This window comes from Mesoplodon densirostris, chromosome 2 (genome assembly GCF_025265405.1).
Source record: "Mesoplodon densirostris isolate mMesDen1 chromosome 2, mMesDen1 primary haplotype, whole genome shotgun sequence".
Classification (NCBI taxonomy): domain Eukaryota; kingdom Metazoa; phylum Chordata; class Mammalia; order Artiodactyla; family Ziphiidae; genus Mesoplodon; species Mesoplodon densirostris.
This window is the reverse complement of record NC_082662.1, coordinates 5,686,567-5,710,358: the sequence shown is the minus strand read 5'-3', so window position 1 is coordinate 5,710,358 and position 23,792 is coordinate 5,686,567. Positions and strand designations below refer to the sequence as shown.

The following is a 23,792-nucleotide window of genomic DNA, read 5'->3' as shown; positions in this document are numbered from 1 at the left end:
CATTCTGCGAATGTCTAATGTCGACTGCACAACCCCTGCTGGGACACCACTGCTGGGCACCCGCCAGGGCCCTGGGGATGGAACAGCAAACAGGTCAACTCAAGTTGTGGTGGTAGCCACCAGGGACGCAAAAACAAATAAGACATAAATAAGCCTTCATTCCCAGAACCTCAGCCTAATGAAAATAAAGGGGAAGGAAGAGAGATCTCGACAGTTCTGTGGGGCCAGCGCCTGCCTTTGCTCTGCTCACTGCCATCTTCCTGAGGCCTGGGACATAGTAAGCCCTCAATAAATACTGAACAAGGGGCTGATTTCATCTGTTCAAAATAGAAAGTGTGGAGTTCAAGCAGAAGGAGGTAAAGGAGATTGCGTAGAACAAAATATTTGTTTCCCTTCATCATTTCTAGGTGACTTCTCTCCAGCCAAGTTACTAAAAGCAGTTCCTTCCCTTCTCTCGGGGCCATGCTTTCCTAATCCCATCAAACAGATCGGGGACCAGGCATCTGAAAACAAACAAACAAACAAGTAACTGAGATCGGTATATGATAATGCTTTCACCTTAGCAGCCGTGCTTTACAAGGTTGGGACGGAGACGATGGGGAGAAAAGTTGAAAACGCAATAAAAAAGAAAACTCTGCGAGTAAGATGTATTGCAAGGAGGGGCAAAGACGTAAAAAAAAAAAAAAAAAAAAATCCTGACTGCTTCTAGTGAATGCTTCTCATCATAAGAGATGTTATTTGCCCTGAGTTCCCGGTGGTTTTCAGTATCTTACTGAAAAACCACGTGCCCAGGAATCTAGTTGAAACACTCCTTCTTTTGCTGTTTCCAACTCACTCTCCATCAATTATTTAGAGCTGCTGCTGGCAATGCTTTTCTGCCAGGGCTAATTGTAGGGATGCCATCTGCACAGATGTTCCAACTGTCCTGCTACTTCGTGAGAGAGTTTAAGTCCAAGAAGTTCCACAAATATGTGTTTTTTTTAAACACTGGATTCTACAGAGAACTCAAAAGTGTGTTAACTACAGTATTTTTTTTTTACAATGCCATAAGATTCTGTAAAGATCTGGAATAAATATAGGCGAAGAAGTCCTTTCCAGATCAACAGACTGAAATGCTTATATTTTAAAAGAAGTAGCTGTATTACTTTAAAATACTGGATGTATTAAACAGTAAGTCAAAATAGATAAAATGATCTAAAGATACTATTTTACAATTTATCATAGGCCTTTCTGACAAAGAGAGAAATCTTTTAAAAAATCCAAGTTATACCACTTTAACCATTTTATTCCAAAATAAAATATTTCTCCAAGGGAAGCACCGGAGCTGTAGAAAAATTTTCGCCATTAAGCTCCTTTTTAGCACTGTCGTGACCCCTGTGAGGATCATGTTGTGTCCTGGCTCCAGACACCATGTAAAAACACATCAAGGGCTGCTCTCCTGTGTCTGCAGGCTACTTGCTTCCGCACTTTGAGTTTGGGAGGCTGTAACTTGGTACTACATTTCCCATTAGGGCTCCACCCCTAAACCACAGTCGTCTTCCAATTTTTGCAACTTCCAGATGAGTGAGGCCTGAATGAATGTATTAGTGAGGCCGCTATTGAAACATCCAGTGGATTAGGTGAAAAAGCTAAAAACAGAGTGATTGTCACGAAATGGGGATGCAACTTGATTCCATACAGTTGTGGGACTGTCCTATCTTGCTGTCCTCATGGAAGTCCCCAAATTGGGCTTATTTAATCATCCCACTCAGTGTACAATAAGTCTCCGACGTACGAATGAGGTCCATCCCGAGAGCGCGTTCGTTACGCCCAATTTTATATAGCTATATAGTACTGTACTGTAATAGGTTTATAATACTTTTCACACAAATAAGACATAAAAAAACAAACACAAAAAATAAACATTTTTAATCTTACAGTACAGTACCTTGAAAAGTACAGTAGTTCAGTACAACAGCTGGCATACAGGGGCTGGCATCCAGTGAACAGGCAAGAAGAGTCACTGACTGGAGGAGGGAGAGGAGGTGGGAGGTGGTAGAGCTGAAGGATCGTCAGCAACAGGACACGGAGGACAAGCCGCAATGTCACTCATGCCTGACGCTGATGGCACAGGTTCTGGTTCCTTGGTTCCTTGTTGGATTCAATTCCATCTACTGTCTTGAAAAAACAATCCAGTGATGTCTGGGTAGTAGCTCTTTTTTTCTCATCATAGATGACACAGTAGCACTGGATTGCATTCTGAACAGCTGCTGCAACCTTCGTGTACCATTCGATGTTCAGGTCCTGTGCCTCAAACACTAACAGCGCCTCCTCAAATAAAGAAAATCCCATGCCATTTCCTGCATCGTGAATCTCTTCAGTTCTTCAGCTACTTCTTCCTCTTGTCTCTCTTCATCCTTTCTCTGGGCCTCTGTTTCCATCAGGTCTACCGTCTTTTCGCGTTGCTCCACTCTCTCAATTATTTTCACTTTTGTTTTCCATCGTGACTGCTTGGAGCTTCTTAGCACTAACAGCTACATCACCGCTGCTCTTACGCTTGCTTCTGGACATCCTGGGCTTGAAATAAAGATACTGTACTGCTGTACTCTATACAGTACTATAAAGTACACAAAAGCACAACCACTTGTAGAGGATGCATGCACATGACAATGTATGCCAGACACGTGAACTTACGTGACTGGACATGCAAACACACGTTCGCATCTTTAGAAGTTCACAACTTGAAGGTCTGTATGTAGGTGACTTAGCGTAGTTGATCTAAAGGTTCGGGAGCAGTTAAATGATGGAACAAAAGGTCAATAACGAACTCAAATGCCAGTGGGCGCTAACCCTGGGACGCATCCCTCGCAAACCCCTAACGCAGCCTCACCTCTCTTTTCTCCCCTCTTCCTCTCTTTCCCGATTTCCCTTCCCAGCCCTAATCCATTCCCTCTCAACCTCTCTATTTCCCTCCCTGCCCTCACTTAACTGGAACCAATCCTGGATCTAGGTACGTCTCTTTGAGGTGGCTGATAGAAACACTCATGATTAACAAGTAAGACGACAATTCATGAAGAGAATAAAATAAAGCTCGGGTAAAGCCGTTATACAGCAAAGACATATTAAATCCTCTAAAATGGTTAACTGTGAGTCCCAAATTTGCCTGAACTTAGCAAACAAAGCAAAAAGGGAGGCAGTCAGTTTCAAGATCACTGTCAGTTGCTGTGGATAATATGGCTCTTCCAGGTACTAAGAGCTGAAAGAAATGTCTCCTACAGATGCTTATTAATAAGCAAGGCTGTGATGCAATGGACCTCAACATCCTTGCAGTAAAGGCAATACTGGGGGACTTCCCTGGTGGCGCAGTGGTTAAGAATCTGCCTGCCAATGCAGGCACACGGGTTCAAGCCCTGGTCCGGGAAGATCCCACATGCCGTGGAGCAACTAAGCCCGTGCACCACAACTACTGAGCCTGTGCTCTAGAGCCCACGAGTCACAACTACTGAACCCACGAACCACAACTACTGAACCCACGAACCACAACTACTGAGCCCATGTGCCACAACTACTGAAGCCCGCATGCCTAGAGCCCGTGCTCCGCAACGAGAAGCCACCACAATGAGAAGCCCGCGCACTGCAACAAAGTAGTCCCCGCTCGCTGCTACTAGAGAAAGCCTGCGCACAGCAACGAAGACCCAACGCGGCCAAAAATAATAAATAAATAAAATAAATTTAAATAATAAAAAAATAAAAGTAGGTGAGTTGAATGTTTTACATTTCTTGAAGGAAAAGCTTTCTCTAATTTAGTTGCTTCTTAACTGTTTATCATTAACTCTCAATGGATTTCTCTTCTGCAGGCCCTTAACTTTCAAAAAGTCGCTTTACTGCAATAAAATAACCTGTTCTCTTCTTTGTTTGGAAATCAACACATCTGGAGTTAGCGATATGGCAGTGTCCTGTATAGGGCATTTCTTTCCACAATTCTTGACGGAAAGAGAGAAGCTGCCAATTTTTAAATCCATTTGACATTAAACACAATCAAGTCAGCTCCCTGTTTGCAACGTGGAGCCCTCCATATCTCTGGGCACCCCCGGAGTGACTGCCCACGCCTGCTGAGTGATACCCCTAGGCTGACATAAAACATACAGATGAAGGATATTTAAGGGAAACTGGACTTGGACTTCCCTTGTAAGAAAAGAACCCATACCAACGATTCTTACCCTTAATGTTCATGGGCCCTTAGACAGTGATGAAAGCTACAAATCCTTTCCCAGAAAAATACATACATACAAAGTTTTGCATGTAATTTCAGGAGACTCAGAGCCATGGGACATCTATGGATTCCAGGCTCAGAACCATTTCGTGAGGTAACATCTCAGCACACCATAAAAACAGAATGTTGTGTTAAAGATGTTTTAGAAACACTGGGTTAAACACCACTAAGTACATTTGTATTTCTTTAACATATGACTTTTCTGAACCTTATTATTCTAACGTGCACTCTAAATTGTTGGGGAAAGCTAATGGTAGGTGTGTCTCCTAAACTTATCTGAACCTTTTTTTTTTTTTTTGGTAGGGGGAGCTTCTTATAAGCATGTCCTGTAAGTAACTCCCACAGAAGAGTTTAGGAACTGAAACTAGTCCTAAAGAATACCATGATAGGGCTTCCCTGGTGGCTTCCCTGGTGGCGCAGTGGTTGAGAATCTGCCTGCTAATGCAGGGGACATGGGTTTGAGCCCTGGTCTGGGAGGATCCTACATGCCGTGGAGCAACTAGGCCCATGCGCCACAACTACTGAGCCTCCACGTCTAGAGCCTGTGCTCCGCAACAAGAGAGGCCGCAATAGTGAGAGGCCCGCGCACCGTGATGAAGAGTGGCCCCCCGGGCTTCCCTGGTGGCGCACTGGTTAAGAATCCGCCTGCCAATGCAGGGGACACAGGTTCGAGCCCTGGTCTGGGAAGATCCCACATGCCGCGGAGCAAGTAAGCCCGTGAGCCACAACTACTGAGCCTGCGCGTCTGGAGCCTGTGCTCCACAAGAGAGGCCGCAAGAGTGAGAGGCCCGCGCATCGCGATGAAGAGTGGCCCCTGCTTGCCGCAACTAGAGAAAGCCCTCGCACAGAAACGAAGACCCAACACAGCCAAAAATAAATAAAATTTAAAAAAAAAGAGTGCCCCCCCTTCCTGCAACTAGAGAAAACCCTTGCACAGAAACGAAGACCCAACACAGCAAAAATAAATTAATAAACGCCTACTCCCAACATCTAAAAAAAAAAAAATACCACGATATAGACAGTCTCTGAGTTATGAAATTCCTGGTCCACTTTCATCAACCACAGACCCCAGTAAGGTTATTTAGGTTAATGGTGAATGTCCCCCAGGGACTAGTATGGGAAAGCGACCCCACGTCTGTTCCGTCTCCCTTCTTTCTTCTTAGGAGGCTCCCCTTCTTATTGCTTATGGTTCAGTCAATTCCTACTCAGACAACCTTTGACACGTACACCACCTCTTTAACCCACATTCTCCTTCCCTTTTCACTGTTGTAACTCTTCGAGATACTAAGAAGGATTTCTCTCACTCTCTCTCTCCTTTGTTCAAGAATAAAAATATGATTGTAATTATCATGGATAATAATAATAATGGGTTATGTTATCAAGAAACTGAAGTTATTTACTCTCTCTGGGTTTATTCCTCTAAAAAGTGAGAGAGCGAGACTTCGTAATTTCAGAGAATCATTTTGGGGTCTACCCTGTGAATTCAGAATCTTCACCAAGAAGCTTCCCTTGACTGAAGTTATTTTACATATATATTTATTTCTATTCAAGCCGCATATTTAATAGTCAATATTCAAATGTGAAGTTCACTTTTTTTCATTTGTTTTGGAACATGTAAGTGTAGGCTATGTATTTATATATCACGTACATTAGGTAGTTCAGTGTTTTACAGTTTATATGTGATATATGCATGCACACACATTATTTTAATTTTTTTCTCCTGCAAATTCAGAGTATCTATTATGGATTCAAAAGGTTTTTGTTCTCCGTCTAGCCTGGGGACCTACCCACCATTTGTTGCACTGTTTACCTGGGAAATATTATTCAACTGATTTATAAGCCTTTAGAACATCATCAGCTTTAGGCTGGGCCCTTCCTATTTTTTATGTTATTAGATAAAACATCTTTCACACACACACAAATGCCAGGGGCATTGATCCTGGCTAGAATGGAATGAATGGTTTCTTTCACTAGAAAAGACAAAAGGGTATTTAAAGAAATTCTTTGTTGATTATTCCAAACCACAGAGTGAAATATTAAGGACTTGAATCATATTTTCTGAAAATGGTCCTAGGGATTGTTAGTCAGCACCCATTTAAAGGTCTACTGAAAGGTAACAATTCTGGTGTGTCTTCATTTAAAATGGGACCGTGAAAATGAAAGCATGGAATGAGCCTTGTTATGAGCTTCTGCGGTTTCAGAACGAAGGGTGCTTTCTTTGGGAATATGATAGTTAAGGGTGAAGATTAGCACAGTACACCTGCCCAGCATCCCTTTCCCGGTCCCTGGCCATGGCACCGTGCTTCTCATTTGGGAGACGCCCTATGCTCAGTTCAGGTGCTTCTCACCACAGTTCTTGTCTCCAGGGGTGGGTGAGCCAGGTCTTGCTAATGAGAGTACTAGCCCTCCTTATTCAAGTGATTGGACACATGAGTCAAGCTGGGCCAGTAAGGACAGAACATTTCCTGGAACTACTGGGAAAGAAGTGTCTTCCGGGAGATATTTGCTAAACTGACAAAATATAAGCCTGGAGCTTTGAGAGGGTCATCTTGCTACTGCTTCAGGAACCCCTGCCCGAGAATAAAATCAACAGAGAGGAGAGGAGAGCCAAGAGAGGGAGAGACAGGTTTCTAATGACATCACTTGAGCACCTGGAACCAGCTATACTTGAAGACAACACCAAAACTGGACTTCATGAGAGTCAATAAATTCTCTTTTTTACAGAAGCCAGTTTGAGTTGGAGTTCTGTCACCTAAAGCTAAAGGAAGAGCCTAAGGTGAATCCATCAACTGAAATGTGGACCCTTTTACTAAATAAATCCTGGTTAAATTCTGCTTCCACAGACACACACACACACACACACACATCAATATCATTAAACAGACCTTAGTGGTAGTACATAAGAATCATTCGAAGCTCTCTATAAAACATGGGATAAATTTTGGCAGAAATAAGCTGCCATGCTCATTTGAAACATTCTGATTACCCAAATAAATCAGAAAAACAGAGAGAGGTATACTGAGCTCCTGCCTAGCTAGCGATCTTCTGTTATTGAATTAAATACCTTCAGAAGTATCCTAACTCATTCACGCCTTAAGTTACTACCAAATTGACTTATCATAACAACAGATACATCCCACACAAGAGAATCATTACAGAACACTGCGATTTAAAGAGAATTATGAATTATCTGGTCCAGGGACTTTCGATAGGTTTTGACTGTGGCCCACAGAAAGAAACAGAACCCAGTACACACACACATACACGCGTGCGCGCACGTGCACACACACACTCCCCTGAAACAAAAACTTCCCAAACTGATACTTACCCATACTATGAGCAGTGCATTCTGATTTTAATAACTGGTGATGTTGACCACTAATTTCCTGAACCACTACTAATAGGCTTAGAGAACAGCTAAGGCACTGATCCAGGGCTGTAAGGTGATTTACCTACGATTTCTCATTTACTTAGAGACAGAGCTAAAACAAAAACCTAGCACTCATCCTACCATATTATATTCAAGCAAACAGTTGTTACCTATACACATTCCTAGACAGCAAGCTTCTGGCCAATCTTAAGAAATCCCGAAAGGCGACTAAGACCCTGCTATTTTACACGGACACAGGCCAAGACTTTTAGGGCCACTTCGAGACCACTTAAATGGAAACCCAAATCCACTACAGACCTTGAATGGACCTGAATGGGAGATCCTGTGGAGTTTGTGTCTAAATTACCAACAGGGAGGACTGAACTGAATGCACGAGATGGGATCAGAGTCGGGTGTGTTTTAGAACTTTCTTGTTACGTTCTTCTCACTCTAACCAAGGAGTAACACCATGCATATAATTTTTTGGTTAACTAACAGTATTTATGAAACTCCACCTCCCAGGTTCCATTACACTAGGGGTAGTTGGGGAAGATACAGCTTCAGTGTCACCCTGCACCGCAAAGAGCTGCTCATCTAATCTGGGAGATGAGGGGAAAGGACTCATTAATGAGATCAGGCGTGAGTTAGGCTCAGAGAATGAGGAAGAATTTTAAATGGAGAGTGGGAACGCAATACACGCTGAGTAGCTGCTGGTGGACGGGGGAAGGCGGACTAACAGAGTGGGATCAGATTTGGAGGGTGGTGGAGGTGAGAAGAAGAAAGGTGAAAAAACATAGACTAACTGGTCAATTTTGGTACTTGATAAACGGTAATTTAATATATTTGGAGGCTCTTATGACAAAGAAAAGTCGGTCTTTTGACTTCAGGACAATCCACTCAGGAAGGGTTAAGACCATCACTGATGACCTTCATGATCATGAGCTCCAATGTCCTCAGGTGAGGGGTCACCCAGCAGGTTCCTAGGTGCCTCCTCAGTGTTCAACGTGACCAATGTTAACATGCAGTCTTTAAGGTAATTCAGTGCACCGTGTCTAGACTTCTCCCACCATCACCCAAACTTCATGGATGGCTGTCAGAATTTCCATGGAATATAAGAAAACGCATGGTGTGTGAGGTGTAATAAAGACAGAATTAAGCCTGTGTCACTTCTACAACTGACAGAGAGCCTAGAAGGCAGTTCACGGCCTGCCTGTAGCAAGTGTGCAAGTCTCTATGGAATGAAGGTCGTTTACTAACTTCATTCGTCCCCATTTCACCTTCCTGAACACTCACTTTCCTTTTGCCTACTCCCTCTTTATTTCACCTATTCTCACCGCTTAATATGTATCTCTTTAAGCTCCCTTAAACCTCCTTTAAAAAAAAAAAAAGGTTCGGTGTACGCGAATAAACTATGTCACGTGTGGATGCCAAAAGCTTTTTGGCAAAGGAATATATAACTGAAATAAACTCCCAAATATTCTGCTTATATAGTGTGACAAGATGCCATGGTTGATGTTTAACAATGAAGACCTGGCACCACGCAGGTGGTGTCTTCTTTCGAAAAGATCGATGGGATACCAATATTAACCCATGTTAAGTCAGACAGAGCAAAGCCCTTTAAATGGGAGAAGATACAGCAGGCACACTAAAACAATTGGGAAAGGCATGGGGAAGTGAACACTGCTAAGGAAGAATAAAGGACTTCCCGAAACCACTGCACCGGCTAAAGAATGGTGCCACGTTTAACAAAATGGTCTTTACTGCACCTTCTGGGTGAAACCTAAAGTTGAGCTTTAAATAACTGTAAAAACAAAATGTAAAAATAAAATTTTCCTTAAACATTTTTAAAAGGCAGCCTACAAGTAAGTTCTGCAACGTCGTAAGTTCACAGTGGCAGGGATCGAAAACATCAGAAAAATTATGATGGTTCCCAAAGGAAATTCTAGGTTACCAAAATGGACATTTCTGGCAGTGCCAGAAGGTGAGGGATCTTGAGCTGAGCATCTGAATTGTAGCCATCGGTACAGAGTCTCATACCTTTCATGCGGGAAACTTTCAAGGTCAACTGATTCTTTAACTTCACCATCTTTCTCGTGTGAAGTAAAAAATTTTCTGCGCCACCTGTTACCCATGTTTTCTAGGACAGCCCAACATGCACGTCCTGCAGCAAGGCCAGCTGCTGTTACAGGCAGGAAGTCCCAGCAGAGTCCTCCACAGAAAACCAAAGAAAATAATAATGTGTCTCTGCATGTCTATCACAAAAGCGGAAGAGATATTAAAAAAAAAAAGCGGAAGAGTTAATAAGAATCCTTAAAGGATACAATGTTGTTATTAACTACTGCATTAAATGCTATGTTTCCATTTAGGTTATTTGGAATACAATTAATTAGAATGCCTGGGTCCAGGTCCCTTAGGAATTCCAGGCAGTCCTCTGCTGTTTTCACCAATTGGAATTTATTTGGGAAATGCATACCCTGTAAGTAAATGCTATTTTCTAGAACATTAAACATTATTATTCCCGAAATCTAACACTAAGAAAAAGAGAAACATAAGCTTATTTGCTATCGTCTAATTTTGGTCTTAAAATAATAAATATATTTCTATGAACAAACACCATGGAAAGTGCTACTGCTTAACATATTTCTTTTTATCAGGTTCCCAAGCAACAGTTTCTCTATATGACAGATTCTGTAGGGAAACTCTCCAAACAATTCCTTTAGACAGAGAGAGAAGAGGTCTCCTTTACATACAGCCAGCCATTTTACCGTATGTGACACAACTTTGGGGGATCACAATTTTTAAATTTCACGTTTTGGCCTCACTGATGGGAAAAATATAATGCGTTCAAACAAACAAATACACGAGGCACTTCATAATTATCTGAGAGCACTTCTCATGTTTACCGTATCTGCTTTGCCAATTATATCAATATATTTCAGACTAACCAGTAGAAATCATACCAAGCAATGGTGGACAAAATCCAGAACAGGCTTTAAGACTGCCATCATGCCCTGGTGAAGTAATTGATTAGGAAGATTATTTCCAAGAGTACTATATTTTCGGAAATTTGATGCCTGCAGAAATCGACGAAGATTGAAAAATGGTCTCTAACGTTTGACCACCATCAGGACGGGCCCCGACATTGGGCCATACCTAGGAAACCAAAGCAGGAGAGATCTTATAAATGCAAGAAGGCCACGCGGAGCCTGGCTGGTGGAAGCAAGGGTCAATGCGCCTCTCCAGTCCCTGCTCTGCAAAGAAGCAAAGCTCTCAGGAAGTTCTTCCAAACCTTTAGTCTCTGAACTCAACCAACTTTCCCCGCCGTGTTCTACTCACGGATTAATAAAACGTTCATTCACTCCATTGGCCTGCTAGGAAAAGGCAGCCTCCAACCGCCTTGTCCCGCAGAGGCGTCTGGGGCCGAGGGCCAGTCTGTCCCGGCCACTCTCCCCGCCAAGGGGGAACTTGTCCCCGCTCCTCTCCCCCCGCCCTTCTCCCCGTGGAGCGGGCGCCCGGCCCCGCCCTTCTCCCCGTGGAGCGGGCGCCCGGCCCCGCCCCTCTCCCCGAGCCCCAACCAGGGGGCACCGGGCTCCGCCCCTCTCCCCACGCCTGGCCGCGGGAGCGAGCACTGGATCCTAAAAGCCCGCCGCTCAGACGCGCCTCGCAAACGAACACCAGCCGGCGGCCCCACGGGCGTCCGCGCCGCTCGCACCCGGCCACTTCCCGCACGCGCGTCCCCAGACCGCCACTCGCCCAAACACTCCCATGAGCTCGCGCGCACACGCGTGTTCTCACACCCACGCAAGCCCCCATCACCTCGCAGCAACACGCGCGCGCGCTCCCAGCCTCGCTCCCCCCACTCCCCCACTAGCTCCACGAACACGCGTGGTGCCATCCCCCTCACCCACACTCGCTTGGTAAACACGCCGGGCGCCACGCGCACTCGTGCCTCAAAACAGTCCCTGCGGTCTCTCCATCAGCTCACGCGCCCCCTCACTCTCCCACTCACACTGTAAACACCCGTGTCCGCACCCCCGCTCCGCAAACACGCTCACGCCCTCCCCCTCGCTCCATCAACACGCGCTCCGCACGCTCGCCCCGTAAACACGCGCCGGGTCCCACGCACACTCGCGCGTCCAAACACACTCCTCCCTCGCGTGAACACGCGCGCCCCTCCCACGCCCCCACCCGCTCCTCCACAAACGCGCGTGTCCTCGCATCCACTCCTCCGACACACTGGCTCCCCACTCGCGTAAACACGCGCGCCCCCGCCGCGGGCACGGGTGCTCCCCACGCCCCGGCCGCGGCGCGCGCCCGCCCCCGGCCCCGCCCCCGCGCGCCCGGCCGGCCCGCGCGCCCCCGCCGGCCACCGCCCTCGCCCCGCACGCGCCCGGCCGACTCTCCCCTCGGCCGCACGCACACTCACTCCGACTTGGTGAGCACGACCAACGCTCGGTCAGGCTGGCGCTGAGCCGCCTCTGTCTTCCTACTCCTCCCGCGCGGCCCCGCCCGGCCCGGCCCCGACAGCCCAGCCCTGCCCTGACCCGCTCAGCTCCACACGCCGCGGCTGGAACGACTCGGGCTCCGGGTACCGCTGTCTCCCCGCCACAGCCCGAGTGCGCCGCCCGGGCCAATGGTGGGGCGCGGCGGTGAGCTCACCGGCCTTGGTTCCGCCCTCTGGGCCCCGAGGGCCAATCGCAGGGCGCTACGTCACCCGGAGCCGGGCAGAGGCAGGTGTGGGGCGCGGAGCCGCTCGGCGCGGGGACTGCGCCGGAACTGCGCCCAAGCCCCGCGGCGCCGCGCTGGACGGCGGCGGGCCTGGCACGGAGGGTGCGGGCGGAGCGCGGCCCCGCGGCCCCGGGCGCGCCACGGCCCCTCGAGATGCCGTCGCCCGCTCCCCCGCCCAGATTCCGGGAGGCCCGCCAGCCGGGTGGCCACGGTCCCCTCGAGGGCAGGGACGACTCTAAGCCCGACGGCCGCGCCCGCTCCCCCGGGCCCACAGTCCCGGGCGGCCTCCTCTGGGGCCCGCGCCGCGCGGGAGGGGCGCTCGGGCCGCGTGCTCCCAGCCTGCGGAGCCGCCCCTTGCCCTGCCGCCGACTCCCGGCCCGCGGCGCCTTCGGGTCCGCTCGGGAGCCCCGCACCCTGGGGTCCCGCGTACCCGGGCCCGGGCTCCCGGCGCAGCCCCGGCGCGCCCTGCGGCGGCGGCGGCGGCGGCGGCGTCTGCAATGCAGCCACGGGAGGAGCCGGCGCTGCGCTGCGCCGCGCCGCGAGCGGGAGAGCGCGGAGGGCTGGGCGGGAAGGAGGGGCGCGGGGCGCGGTGAGCCGGCCGACGGCTGCGGAGATGGGGCAGCGCCCGGGAGGCCGCCGGGGCACTTGGGCGGGTCTCGGGGTCGGAGTGCGGAGGGGCCCAGGTCGTCGGCCAGGACGGGGCAGAGGATGTCTGGGCAGGGACGCTGCAGGACGGCTCCCATGGGAGTTCAGGAGTGTCCAAGGCGCCCATTCCGGCGGCGCAGGGCCTGACCTCCTTAACTGAAGTTCTAGGGCCTCTGCCCATCCCTCGGCTCTAACCGTGGTGTCCAAAAGTTCTGGCTTCGGCTTTCTCACTTGGATGCTTCTGTATAGTATTTCTTGCTTCCCGCCAAAAGCCCAAGTCACACCTCTCCATCAAGACGTCTGCAAGCAGCCTTCCCAGGCATCCCAAATGGACACCACCACCCCTTCTCCTTTCCCTGTAACTGGTGTAGTCCTGCCGATTCAATTAACCCCACCCACGGCCTTGCACACAGAAAGTGCTTGACCCGTGCAGACTTATGATGAGCCCATCTTCTCTTTTTTCCCTCATATTCTCAAAGATCGTAAAAACTGGTTATGTCTCCTTTCTGCCATCTGGGTTAAAAAGTGTCTCGAAAGATGGGGGCAGAGTCTCTTTTACTGAGCCTACCCAAACGCACACGAAAACAACCGCAGAATTTTGCACAGCCCTCGAGACTATACAACCAAAACTGAGTTGTTCTTTAGAGACCAAGCCCAAGGACATCCCTAATGGGGCTGGCTCCCATCCTGTGCCACGCCTCTAAGCCAGCAAAGCAAGCAGGTGGAGTATGGTCTCACTCTCGGGGGCCGATGGCTGATTCTAAACCTCAGCAACTCCCTCACCTGCCCCGGCAAAGTCAGAACACTCGAACGCACTCACAATCCTGCTCCAACAAGTCCTTCATATTCCCACCCGCGTTGCCTCTGCCCTGCTCTCACCACACTGGACCCCTGCGCTGCTCCCCTGCTCTGCTTATGCAATTCCCCCCCCCCCTTTATCTGCTAAGGGCATTCTTATCCATTCATTGAGGCCTGGTTCAGATCCCCTGGCTGCTCTCAGCGGAGCAGACCCAGGAGCATTGTTATGCATTACTATTTCAGCACTGTTTCCAGGAGAGGCAATGTAAGGGTAGTAGTCGGGGACAATGGTAGTTAGATTCTCCCATTTGCTGTGTACCCCATGGGCTGTGCCTTCAGATCTATGGGTGAGAATTAGATGAGCCAATAGATGTCTGTTGCTTACACCAGTGGTGCCTGGCACATAAGTTACACTCAATACAAGTTTGCTCTTGTTGCCATCAGAATCAGTGTGTCTTGGAGAGGTGGATAGTGACTGGAAAGGAGTGGGGGTGGGTTTCTGGGTTTCTGGTAATGTTCTCTTCTTGACCTGGGCACTGGTTTTAGTTTGTGAAACCTCATTGAGCTGAGTTTCACATACTTATGATATATGCAATTTCCATATATACTGTACATTAATAAGAAGTATTTTTAAAAGTTAGTTGTTGTTAGCTAAGAAGGAGACACCTCTAATCCTCTTGAGAACAGGAATGGAGTCTTAACTTATCTTGGCACCTTACACAATTCCAGGCACGCTGGAAGGATTCAGCTAATACTTGTGGAATTGCTCTGAGTAGATTGTGAGCAACAGAGACCAACTGGGGAGATGGGATGACGAGGGGCAACACCTGCCTTTATACATGCAGTGCAGGGAACTCAGAATGATTGAGTCCAGGTTCAGCCACCTGGACCCCAGCTAAAGAAAAAGCCTCCAGACTTTTCTTTCAGGTGGGGAACTTTGTTGTTGTTGTTTGGTTTTGGTTTGTTTGGTTTTGGTTTTTTTCTTCCCCCTTGGATTTGCTTTTGAAAAGGCAGAAGTTCAGCTCTTGTTCAGACCTGGGCATCCCAGCTGCCTGCCATGACCCTTCACCCTTCCTCCAGCAGCTCATCTCCACCCGGCATGAAAGAAACGTTTAGCCATGGCTGCTTCAACACATTGGCTGTGCCCTGATGTCAGAGTTGGGGTCAACAGCCTGGAGCTCTCATTCCAGGCAGCCCGAGGTGACATTTCTGCACTAGGAAAGTCCTCAGCTGGGGCCATTCCCCTCTTGGAAGATCTGCTGCTCTCCTTCCCCTCTGCACCTCTGTCTTGGGGTGGAGGCCACAAGAGCAGGTGCCCTCCCTGGGCCCACACCTGGAAAGGCAGGCAGAGCTGGGGCAGGGTGAGCTGGATGCTTCCAGAGTAAGCTCAGAGCTCAGGCAGTGTGCTGGCAGGGTGTCTTTCCTCGTGGGTGTTCATGCTCCTCTCTTCCAGGTTAGGAAATGACAGGGTGAGACAGGCATGTGCTTCAAGCAAATTCTTCCACTAGGTTTTTATGGGGCTTTGAGTATACCTGGGTCATTTTTTTAAATAGTGAAGAAGAAAACTTTGCTCGGTGATGACTTCACTTGGTAGCACCCAGAGCAAGTGCAACTGTTGCATCTTAAAGCAGAGATGGTGTGTCCGTATCCCAGCCCTAATCTCTGCTGAGGGTCTCAGGAGGATGAAGGGAACTACGGTTTTTTGGGTACCTGATATCTGCCTGCTGTTACACTAGACACTCACATACACTGCTACTATTTCTCCTGCAAGCTGGATATTGTACAGAGGAAAAAACGAGGCTGCAAGGAGTCAGATAACTTGACTAAAGTCATACAGACTGTATGCAGCAGGTCTGGGTTTCAAGTTCTGAACCTGCACTCATTCCGCCCCTGTGATGGCTCTCCAAGTACCTAAACATTCTTGCCATCATCTGATTCCCTTTGTTTAAGAAAGCAGTCTGGGAAATTTCTAAGAACCAGGACTTCTTTTCTTCAGCCCCAGCAACTGTGATGTTTATCTATGTTAAGATGTAGATTCTACTGGGCCAGGTCCCTGAGTAACTGTGATGAATAGGACCTTCCTTACCAACTGGCATTGGACTTGAGCGTGAGAGAGAAATAAATCATTTGACATGGGGCTGTTTGTTACTGCAGCATAACTTCACCTCTCCTATCTCATAAGAAATCAAATATGTTTCTGCATATATCAACTTCTAATAAAAAATAATCTAATAAAAACTAAGTGACAACTTAAAAATAAATGCAAGATGCATATTCATTGTATCTTTAAGGCCTTAGGAAATATAAAAGTATTTTTAGAAAACATGGGTAAGAGTGACAAAATAATTCAATGGAGAAAGATAGTCTTTTCAACAAATAGGGCTGGAGTAACTGGATGTCCCCACATAAAAGAATGAAGTTGGGCCCCTACCTCACACCATATGTAAAAATTAATTCAAAATGGATCAAAGACTTAAAAAGAAAAGCCAAACTACAAATGTCTTAGAAGAAAATGTCAAGGGAAATCTTCATGTCTTTGGATTTGGCAATGGTTTCTTAGCTATGGCATCAAACCACAAGCAACCAAAAAAAAAATTTAAAAATGGGCTTCATCAAAATTGAAAACATTTGTGCTTCAAAGGACACCATCAAGAAAGTGAAAAAGACAATTTACTGAATGGGGAAAATATTTGTAAATCATATACGTGGTAAGGAACTTGTATTCCTTATCATTCTTACAACTCAAGAATAAAAAGCAACCTATTTTTTTTAATGGGCAGAGTCTCTGAATAGATATTTCCCCAGAGAAGATAAACAAATGGCTAATAGCACATGAAAAGCACATGAAAATATGCTCAGCAACATTAATCATTGGGGAAATGTAAATCAGAATCACTAATCAAAACCACAAAAGTGCAAATCAGATATCACTTCACATCCACAGGATGTCTATAATAAAAAAGGTGGACAATAACAAGTGTTGGTGAGGATGTGGAGAAACCGAAACACTCCTACCCTGCTGGTGGGAATGTAAAATAGTGCAGCTCCTTTGGAAAATAGTCTGGCTCTTCCTCAAAAGTTTACTCATTGAGTTACCAGATGACCCCACAATTCCACTCCATGTATATACCCAAGAGAAATGAAGACATATGTCCACACATATGGACATTTATATGGCAATAAAAAGGAATGGAGAACTGACACCTGCTGCAACATGGATGGACCTTGAAGAAATAATGCTAAGTGAAAGAAGCCAGTCCAAACGAACACATATGATATGACTCCACAACAGGCAGACTTATAGAGATTGAAAGTAGATGAATAGTTGCCTTAGGCGGGGGAGGAGGGAGGAGCTTGGGGGCAGCGGGACAGGACTGTTAATGGGTAAAAGGGTTTCTTTTTGGAGGAATAAACTTGTTCAAAAATTGGGTTGTGATATTGACTGTACAACCCTGTGAATAGACTAAAAAACTTTGAATTGTACACTTTAAATGGGTGAATTGTATGGTATGTTAATTATATCTCAGTGGAGATATACACACACACAATAAGAGGAAGAGAAACAGAATGAAGTATAAAAAGAATCAGTGGATTAATTTTAGAAGAGAAAACTGAGTGATGGGAAAAGAAAAACCAAGATCAGGAGGGTCTGATGGCTGATCCTGTGTCAGTGGGTCCCCTCTTGCTCACTGAGCCCCCGTGTCCGGCCCTCGGTGGGATATGGTGGCATCAGGTGGAGAATGTGGCCTGGCTAGGTGACTGCTCAGTGAGGAGACAAGACAGACACAGGGGAGGCGCTGAATCCCGTGATGGTGACCCCATGGGGCAGAAGAGTGATGGAAGAGGGCACCCGTCTAATTGTGCTTCTGAAGGATTGTGAAAAGGCCAGGGGTGAGTCCATCTAGTTCCCACTTGTTGTGACTGCCTCCTTGACAGCTAGGGGTCCTGGAGAGAACTGTGGCCTGAACTTGGGGTTCCCCTTGAAGAGGTCCCTGATAGGCCGGGCTTCTGCATCGCAATGGTTGGCTGATTCAGGGGTGACGGTGAGCTTTGCAGAGATCCTCAGACACCTCAGCTGACCTTCCAGTGTCCTTGTCAGACCTCTGAGCCTTCCATGGGAGGGAGGCGCTGGGTGGGGGCAGGGCAGTCCGGACCCTGTTTCCTGCATCACCACTAACTACCTGTGTGCCAAGCTCCTTTCTCTTCCTGTGCCTCACTTTCCTCTTCTGCAAAATGAGGTCTAAGACCATGCAGATGGGGTCCTGGTGCAGGTCCAGTGGGACCTGACACAGCAAGCCCCCCTGTGCTTCGGCTGCAGGGACTGTGGATTTGAAATGACCAGTCCCATGAATGCAGCTGCGTGCAGGCCCCCAGGCAACTCACAGCATTGAGGGCACTGGCACATGCTTGCTATTTTGAGCCACTGAGCTTTGGGGTGGTTTGTTATGCAGCATTAGATTACTGTAGGGGACAGCTGTATGAGACAAGGTGTTTGCTACCAGGGCAAACCGTGCTGCCAGGATTGGTATCAGCCCCGGAAGACTGTCAGCTCAGTCTGGGAACTTGGGGGTTTCTCCTAAGGGCCATGATGCAGAAAGAGAATCCAAAGAAGTTGGGGGAAAGAAACCACCTTCACACACTCTCCCTGGTGGCTCATACAGGCCCATCCATTCCCTCTGCCCCCACCCCCAGGACTATACACATGCCAGATAGTAAAATACATGGCTAGTCTCCTATGAGAGCGGGGGACGTGCAGAGACGTGCTCTGCTCAAAGGAGCAACAGAGTCAAAAGGCGGATAATCCAACACACATTCAGGAAGCGGTAACATGCGGTGACAAAGCACCCAGTGGGCTTTAGTATCCGCAGCCCTGAGCTGCATGACAAAGGACAAGTCACCTGACGAGATTCAGGTTCCTTGTCCGTAAAATGGGGATGGAAACATCACCTGGAAACAGGGAGAGGATGAAATTGGATACTGAATGTAAAGTGGCAGCCCAGGGACTAGGGGGCACCCCAGGTGGGGCTTGGGGATGAGGACCAAGGACCCATGCCAGTGTGGCTCATGGTCCCACCCAGGCCTTCCAACTCACCAAGGTCCCATCTGCTCTAGGACTCTGGGCAGAATGGTCCTCATGGACAAGGAGGTATAGCCTCCACGGACAGAATAGTGAAGAGAGCTTAATAGGCAGATGCCACCTGGGGAGGGGAGAGACCTGGTTCTTCCTCTTGGGATGGGAGCTGCCATCATCATCACCATCATCATCATGACCATCATCATCATCATCAAGATAATATTTGCTGGGTGACTACATTCTTTACATATGTTAATTCCTTTCATCCTCACACCAAGTTTGTGCAGTGGGTGTTCCTATTCCCATGGTTTTACAGAGGAGGAAACTGAGGCACAGGGGATTAAGTAATTTGCCCTGGACTGTGCACTAGTGAGCAGCAGAGACCCTGATCCCCCGCACTCCTGAGCTGGAGCTCTTAGCTGCTTCTCTGCTTGGCCCCATGTGAGAGCTAAAGAAACAGCCTCCGTGACAGTCCAATAGGGTGAAGGGCCCCTCCTTAACCAAAAGACAGGCTTGGCAGCTTGGCTGGCAGGCCCGAGGCCTCTTCCTCCCCGCAGCACTCTTCCTGAAGCCGTGCCTGTCAACGTGACACCACCCTTTGGTACCAGGAGTCTAGGTGGCACACCGCAGACATACTCAAGGAGACGGGTGCTGTCTGGCCTGGGAACCCTCTAAGCTGGGCCAGTCAGGCCAGTCTGTGACTGAACTTTATTCGAAGCAGGAGCCTAAAACCCCCTGAGGGCAGAGTAGCCAAGAGGTGAGCACCCTGCTCAGGGGTCAGAAGGGCCGGGGCACTGTTTCCAGCTCTGACACCTTGGAAAGACTCTCTTCTCTAGACCTCAGTGTGCTCACCTGTAAAACAGGGATGATAATAGTAGCTGCATCCCAAGGTCATCATAAGGACTATTTGTGAAGCTCGTAGCCCGGTGCCCAAAAGGTGTTAGCACCTTGTGTCGGCTAAACAGTAGGGCAAGGTCACTAGTCCACAACTTGACCAAGATAGCCAGAAAACTCAGGCGCAAGCCAGCAAAACTCCAGATGAGGCCTCTGGCCTGCGGGGTGGGGGTGGGGGTCTGAGTTGTGGGCCCACCATGGAGTCTCAAAGGGCAGGTCTGGGGCTTGGCAAAGCCCTCATGACAGAGATGAAATCCTCTTCATGCAGGACATCTCATTTTTGGAGAATGGCTCTGTTATGGGCTGAGTTTTTACACCCCCAGAAATTCATAGATTGGAGCCCTGACTCACAGGACCTCAGAACGACTGTATTTGGAATCAGGACATTAAAAGAAGTGATCAGATTAAAAGGAGGCTGTTAAGGTGGACCCAAACCCAATCTGACTGGTGTCCTTATACGAGAAGGGTATTGGGACACACAAAGAGACAGCACAGAGAAAAGGCCATGTGAGGACACAGCGAGAAGGCGGCTGTCTGCAAGACAAGAAGACAGGCCTCGAAAGAAACCAAACCTGCCCACACCTTAATCTTGAACTTCTAGCCTCCAGAACTGTGAAAAAATAAATGTCTATTGTTTCAGCCGTTCCATCTGCAGTATGTTACCTGGTAGTAACAAAGACAAGCTAAGACAAGCTTTGTCTTCTAAGCCCGGCTCCCCACATGTCCATGCATGGCTGAGGGCTCATAGACCTTCAAGTGCAGAACTCTAGGGCTCCCTGTTCAAGGTCACGCTTGCCAAATCAGGGCCCAACCCTCCTGCGGATCCTTCTAGAGAGGATCTCAGGAAGCTTCGGTCTTTGGGGTCTGAGAGCATCACAAGCACCCACTGGACTGCTCTCGTACGGCCCAGTGGGGTCACAGTTAAGAACAGCGGTGTTTACTCGAAAGGTACACTCAACATGCACTTACTAAAGCCGCTGTGGTGTACTTTCTCACGAAGTAGATATTATTCATTTTTTTTAAACGTGGGAACCTGCTTAAGGAGAAATGAGTCTATTCGACTGAAGGTGACAGGTCAAAAGACCAGATATTTATGCTGAAGACCACGTTGAAATCACCATCCTGACAGTTGCTGTGACCAAACCCTGAAGCTTAGACACTGGTGGTAACAGGAGCTGGGAAGTTCCCCTTTTAGGGAAGCAACCAGCAGCTTCCTACAAATAATCAATCATTACCGAGGTCGCCAGGGGAGGGGCTTGTCAAATCCCGCCCTGTTACCGAAACGAAGAAAAAGCAATCAAAAGGGAAGGCGCGGGCCTCCCTGGTGGCGCAAGTGGTTGAGAGTCCGCCTGCCGATGCAGGGGATACGGGTTCGTGCCCCGGTCTGGGAGGATCCCATATGCCGCGGAGCGGCTGGGCCCGTGAGCCATGGCCGCTGAGCCTGCGCGTCCGGAGCCTGTGCTCCGCAACGGGGGAGGCCACAACAGTGAGAGGCCCGCATACCGCAAAAAAAAAAATAATAATAAAAAAAAAAAAAAAAAAGGGAAGGCGCAATTAGAGGCCAGCGCGTCTTAGGCTACCACCATCTCACGTGCCTCGGAGAAGCAGAGCTGACAGGCTGAGCTCAGGGGGAGTTTTAGACACCTTAGGTGCTCAACACCGTTACTGAGAAAAACAAGAGAGTGGCCAGGGAAAAGCACAGATGTGTTACACACACACGTGTACCCCCATCCCCAGTTGGTCTCTGACACCCTGGTATCCGCTGTGGCCCCTCACAGTGCAGCCACATACCCAAGCTGGTCTGCAGCTCACGGGCTTCTGGACCACTGAAGCCAGGTCAGTCCCTGGCTTGGCCCTGCTGCCTGAGAAGCACCATCCGCATCAAAGTGAAATCCCCTGGGACGCTGTCACAAGAAATGTCGCCCCACCCAAGGATCCTCCCAGCTTTAACTCACTTTCAAGTAACTTAAAACAATGCCAGGGCCTTTCAGCAAATATAAAATGAGCCCCCGCTCACTTTCTTCTGGGAATCAAAACCGAGAATGCTGGGGGAGGAATGATGTCTGTAAGTGCAATCAGGGGGCCTGGAGGTTCACACTTCCTGCTGCACGACTGCTCTCTGCTCAGAGCTTGCTTTTTCTCCTGCTGCTTTTCCAGGAACGGGCAGAAAGACTCGTGATAAATGCATCAGCCATCTCCAAGTGCCAGGGCACTGGAGGCTTCGAATGCATCAAGCCGGACCTCGTAGGGCCACGTCTGCAGGACTTCTGGGTGGGCCCTGCTCGGAGCTACACACTAGAACTTCCCCTGGCTTTAGCTTTAGTTCCCGGGGGGCCCAGGCCAGGCCTTCTGATGTCATAATAAACATCACTGACCTTATAAAATTAGAGCATTGATGCATTTTTCATGTCTGAGAATCACACTGAATTGTGAACATCTTAGAAGATGGCCGAATGCTGCATCTAGGTTTTCTCTTTCTCTTAAAGGTGAATTATTGAGCAGGAATGCTCTTTGCCCAGCACCCCACCCTGGCTCTGAGATTCCCGAGTGCACCCAGCTGGTTACCATTTGCAAGGTCAGATCCATTCCCATCTCGGTGCTGGGGGAAAAAAGAGGAGCACTGTTGGAGGAGGGGCTTCCTCCAGGGGGTGGGGGAGGGAGAAGGCTGAGTGGCAGCTCCAAATGGAGCTGCTCACCACCCTTAAGCAGCAAATGGAACCAACAGGAGAACACTTTAGTGAGGAAAGAACACTGCTGGAGCCAGGGGTGCTGTCTGCAGGATGGAGACGGGATGCAGGTTCATTTGCAGAGCATCACGGGCCGTGGCACAGGTGAGTAATTTAAAGAGGTAATTGAGATAATATGTGAGAATAATAACCTTAGCTGTCAAAGGCTCTTAAAATTTCTCATTTGACTTCACATTTAAGTGGATGGATCTGTAATGTAGTGAATTTCACATCTCTGCCCAGGAAATCTTGAGCTTTGCACAGTATTCTCTGCAGAAGACAAAGTAGTTGCCCAAACCATTTTTCATAATAAAATGTGTTCTTGAGCCCCAAAGAATTGCTGAGCATGACACAATATCCGCGTAGGGGCGACACTTTGAAAACAACGGCAACAACAACAGCAAAAACCATGTCAGACACTCAGCGTTTCCTCCTGAGACAAGAACAGCAGAAAGAAATTGGTCTGCTGGGTGGGGAGCAGGGGAGACAGGCTGGTGGGGGCACAGGAGGGGAGGTGCAATTCTGTGCAGTAGAGACTTTAACCTTGACCGGAGAGAGGTCTGGCTTTTGTCCTTGCCTTCCGGGAGGTGATCTCTAAGCCCTTGGAATGTCCTGCCGGAGGGAGTGGCTTAGTTTGCCTGAGTCACTGGAGAGACCTACAGTATGATTTAAGGTAGGAGCTGGTTACAATGGAGAGTTGTAGGGTAGGGGCTGGCCACTCTAGAAGGATCAACTATGTGATTTAGGGTAAGGACTTTTGGTCACACAGTTTCAGCCAACTCGGGAGAGACCAGAGACCGAGATCAGCCGTGAGGGCAATCCCTCATGCTTACGCAGTGGAGCCCCAAGAAAAACTCTGGACACCAAGGCTCAGGTGAGCTTCCCTGATTGGTGATTTTCCATGAGTCTTGTCACACATTGATCCAGGGACATTAACGCTGACCACAAGCCACAGGAGAAGACAATGGAAGGTGGGTGTTTGGTGCCCTCCTGGACCCTGCCGGACACACTTCTTCCCTTGGCTGGTTTCCATCTGGATCCCTTTGATGTAATAAGCTGTAACTGGGAGTATAACAGCTTTCATGGCCTCTATGAGTCCTTTCCATGAATGACGGAAACCGAGCATGGATTGTGAGTTGCCTGTTTGCACATTCTTTCTACATATGGAGAGCGTCCCTCTGAACATAGTTTTCGTACAGAGTTAACGCCTGTCAAGTTCATTCTCTTCCTGATGGGAGCACAGAGGGACTCCCTGCCCCTCTCATGTGCTCCCCTAATACTCGGAACCTGCCCCTATGGGGCACT

At 48.5% G+C, this 23,792-nt stretch overlaps 1 protein-coding gene across 3 annotated transcripts in view; it reads right to left on the bottom strand.

Annotated features, from left to right (window-relative positions):
* The window catches only part of CAMTA1 (calmodulin binding transcription activator 1), an 899,418-nt gene that overhangs the window by 40,616 nt on the left and 835,010 nt on the right, over positions 1–23,792 (bottom strand). Inside the window, exon 1 of one of the 3 annotated variants that reach the window (XM_060088901.1) lies at positions 12,167–12,225. The exons of 1 other annotated variant lie outside the window; for it this stretch is intronic. The gene's annotated coding sequence lies outside the window, so the exon portion shown is untranslated. One more of the 3 variants, XM_060088903.1, reaches the window with a different exon arrangement.